The sequence below is a fragment of the Gracilinanus agilis genome, chromosome 4, assembly GCF_016433145.1.
Source record: "Gracilinanus agilis isolate LMUSP501 chromosome 4, AgileGrace, whole genome shotgun sequence".
NCBI lineage: Eukaryota > Metazoa > Chordata > Mammalia > Didelphimorphia > Didelphidae > Gracilinanus > Gracilinanus agilis.
The window spans coordinates 428,001,120-428,005,692 of NC_058133.1; the positions used below are offsets into that span (position 1 = coordinate 428,001,120).

General features: G+C 35.9%; 1 non-coding gene across 1 annotated transcript; it reads left to right on the plus strand.

Annotated features, from left to right (window-relative positions):
* The first annotated feature begins 3,280 nt into the window (after window positions 1-3,280).
* Window positions 3,281-3,385, plus strand: LOC123248123. The gene has a single exon (XR_006506223.1). It is a non-coding gene; the product is annotated as a U6 spliceosomal RNA (small nuclear RNA).
* The last annotated feature ends 1,188 nt before the right edge of the window (window positions 3,386-4,573 follow it).

The window sequence follows — 4,573 nt, forward strand, 5'->3', positions numbered from 1 at the left end:
CCCTTCTTCTGAAAACTATATCCTCCCTAGATTTTTATGACACTATTTTTTTGCGGTTCTCCTAGGGATTTTTTCTTAGAGTTCATTAATGGTTAGTTCAATTTTTTTTTCTGAGATGGGATTATTTAAATATTCTATTTTCTCTCTTGTTAATCTGGGCAATTTATATTTTTGTAAATATTCATTCATTTTGCTTAGGTCCTATCATCTTCTCTATTCAATAAACTCCAGTGGCTCATTATTGCATCCAGGATCAGATGTAAAATGCCTTTCGGGAGTATTTAAAGACCTTTATAATCTGGTTCCTTTTTACCTTTCCAGCTTTTTTACCCTTTACTTCCTGCCTCCCCTTTCCTACTGCCCACCCTAATTCTACCCCCATCTACTCTGTTGTCTTGCTGAATTATATTATTTGCTGCATTATATTACTTGCTGCTTCTGGCACAGGATTCTCCATCTCCCAGATCCATGCCTTTTCATTGCCTGTCTATGTCTATATATGTCCCCTTCCTCACCTCTGCCTTTTTGTTGATGACCTCCTTTAAGGCTCATATCAAATCCCAATTTGTGCAAAAGACTTTTCTCAGTCCCCCTTTCTCTGTTCCTCCTGCCCACCCCCAGGGTTTCCTCTGTGACGTGGTCTTCCATTTACACCATGTATATCTTGTATGCAGAGCACAACTTGCCCAGGGTCATATAGCTAGTAAGTTGTCTGGAGTCAGATTTGAATTCAAGTCTTCCCTAATGCAGGCCTGGAGCTCTAGATACTGCACCACCTAGCTGCCTACTAAGTAGTTAAGACAATTCAATCTCCTATCCACTGATTCCAAATTTAGTATTTTTTCTCCTATCCCATATGTACTAACTATTCTATACATCCAAACCCAGTAATCCAGCATCTCACTGTGTCCCATACAAAACATTTTACCTCTGTCTTGTATAGTTCTTGGATAAAAGATCTTGTAGGAAGGAACAAAATCAAGGTAGGGCTCTTCTCTTGAAGCCACTGCCAGGTATTTATAGTTCTGTTGCCTCAGAATGCAGGCTTTTTGCTGAGTTGGAGTGATAGTGAAAAGACTAGTAGTCAGAAAACCTACATCCAACACTTTTGCAACTATGGGCAAATCAGTCTCTGGGCTTCAGTTGCCCCAGAGCATGACCTTTTCCCTTTTCCTTTCTTCTAGCCTCCATTTTGGTCTGATCTTTTACTGGGAGCCAGATGGCATCAATTTTGATGACATTACTCAGAGGGAGTGACCAAAATCTCATCTCATTCCCAGTGTACTCCATAGAGCTGGATCATACATTCCTTCTCAAAGTAAATTCTCTTTTACTAGTCTAGGCATTAGTAAGACATGCAGCTGGCCCTGGGCTGGGCCAAAAAAAAACAAACCCCTTCCTTAATGAAACTTCCCTCTAAGCTGAGTCCTTCAATGTGCATGCTTTTGGGTTGGAGGAAAAAAGAGATGCCTGGCTATCCATTGCCATGGAAGGAACTGAAGGAGTCTGGAAGCCTGAAGCATGCCATTTTTCACTTTTTTTTCCTTCATGAATGTTTTCTTATATAAGTGATATGTGTCTTCTTTCACAATATGATGAACATGGAAATATATATTGCATGATAACACATGTATAACCCATATCATATTAGCTTGGTCTTTGGAAAAGGAAGAGGGAAGGTGGAGAGAACATGAATCACAAAATGTCACATAACAACTGTTAAATGTATCTACATGTAATTGGGAAAAAAAATATTTTTTAAAAGTGTCCTCTAAATTTCTCAAATTGTGACCACAGAGTTAAAGGTTAAAACTCATAGCTCCTATTTCAGCCAATTCTAGGGAAGGACATTGTGTTCCTAGAAACTCTGAAGGAAAAAAAAATGTCTTCTTATACAATTTCTGTATATCTGTGGGTATGTGATATGAATGGGGTTGGGTGGGAATGTGAGTGAATTCTTCTGCAATTAGGACCTAAGCTGAAATTCTGGGTTTCAAGTACCTGAGAAGAGTGAAACCAGGAAACAGAAAAGGTGGTAAATATAGGAAACTTTGTTCCTGTGGCAACTCAGGTGGGACTTTTGAATTTCAATATTCTGCCACCTCAGTCTTCATGGTCTACTGCTCCCCTAAAAAAGAATTCGAAACCACCTCCCAAGCAAAGAATAAAGTACCCTGTTAGGTTTGGAAATGGATACCGATGAAGCCAAAGCTTAGCTTTGGTTGGATAAGAAGAAATAAAATTAAAATTCAGAAATTTGTTTTAAATGGGCTGTTAATTGCTGTTGAGCTTTAAATATTTGAGTTTATTAATTTCTCCCTCACCCCCTGAATTATATTTCAGAAACATTCCCCTGTTATTAGGCTATTAAATCAGACTTATCAAAAGGGAAGCATTTATTTATATCTTCAGAGACATGTACATCTAATTAAGATAGTGTTACTGTGCATATTTTATATTAGGCAAATGTTGCCTGTGATTTCAGTTTAATCAGCTCTGAAGGGCCTTAATAAGCATTTGGCAGATTTGACTTGGGCTGGGAGGGGTAGATACCCTACATCATGCTAAATAGTATCTCCTTGGGAAAACTTACCCAGAAAGAAGATGTCATTTCTAGATATTATGAGGTGATGGCTTATAGTTATAGGATTCAAAATGGCAACCATCACAAAATGAAAAATTGACAGATTGGCTGAGTTAGTTGATTATTATCAGAATATCATAGGATATTATGAGGATGACCTAAAATGACATATAAGAAAACACATTGGCAGGAAAATGCTATCAAATGTTATCTCATTCAGCTTTATAGTAGCTTTAATATGCGCTCACTATTCTTGTCAATGTTATTACTTCTTCTGTATAACTTTGGTAAATCAGGTGCTAACTCACTATCTTACTAGAGAGTACTTAGACCAAGAAAGGATAATACAAAATGTTACATGATATAGCTTTCCTTGTGGTATGACAAACTCTAGAGTTGTATGGGAGACACATTAACACCATGGAAAGAAGGCCTGATTTGGAGTTAGAGCTCATAGATTTAAACTCTGACTCTTTTCTCCTATTATCTGTATTAATTTAGGGGAATACTTTAACTTCTCTGAGCCTCATTGTCCTCAACTATAAAATGAAGGAATTACATTAGATTAAATTAGATGAGGTTCCTTTTAGCTCTAAATTCATTATTGCATGATTCAGTTTTCTAAAATGACATAAAGGCACAATGGATCCCCATTCCTATAAAATGACAAAATACTGTGGGAAAACAGCCTGAATAGAGCTTGCCTCAGCAGCACAATTACTAAAAATTGGAATGATACAGACATTAGCATGGCCCCTGCACAAGGATGACATGCAAATCCATGAAGCATTCCATATTTTTTAAAGAATGATATTATAAGTAAATTTGAGGAACATAGAATAGTTTATCTGTCAGATCTATGAAGAAGGGAAGAATTTATGACCAAACAAGAGACACAAAACAACACAAGATGTAAAATGAATAATTTTGATTATATTAAATTTAAAACTTTTTGTACAAACAAAACCAATGCAACCAAAATTAGAAGGAAAAGAACAAACTGGAAAAAATATTTGTAAAAAATTTCTCTGATAAAGGTCTCATTTCTCAAATATATAAAGAACTAAGTCAAATTTATAAGAATCCAAGTCATTCCCTAATTGACAAATGGTCAAATGATATAATAAGCAGTTTTCAGATGAAAAAAATCAAAGCAATCAATAATCATACCAAAAAATGTTCTAAATCACTTTTGATTAGGGAAATACAAATTAAAACAACTCTGAGGTACCACCTCACCCCTATCAGATTGGCCAATATGAAAATAAAGGAAAATGATAAATGTTGGAGAGGATACTGATGCATCACTGGTGGAGTTGTGAACTGATCAAACCATTCTGGAGGGCAATTTGGAATTATGACCAAAGGGCTATAAAACAGTGCATACTCTTTGATTGAGTAATACCACTATTAGATCTATATCCCAAAGAGATTTTTTTAATTGGAAATGTTAGTACAAAAATATTTATAGCCCCTCTTTTTGTGGTGGCAAAGAGTTGGAAACTAAAGGGATGTCCTTCAATTGTTAAATAGCTGAACAAATTGTGGTATATAATGGTGATGGAATACTATTGTCCTATAAGGAATGATGAACAGGATGATTTCAGAAAGAACTGGGAAGACCTGCATGAACTGATGCAGAATGAAATAAGCAGAACCAGGAGAACACTATATACAGTAATAGCAATATTGTGGAATGATCAGATGTGATACTAACAGCAATACAATGATTCAGGACAATTCTGAGTGATTTATGAAAAAGAATGCTATCCACTTCCAGAGAAAGAAAGAGTAAAAATGCACATGGAAGCATATGATTTATCACTTGTTTGTGTATATGTTTTAGGGTTTTGGTTTTATAAGATTATTCACATACAAAAGTGAATAATATGGAAACATGTTTTGCAAGATAATACATGTATGACTCAAAATGAAATGCTTGCCAGCTATGGGAGATGGGAGGGGAGAATGGAGGGAGGCAATTTGGAT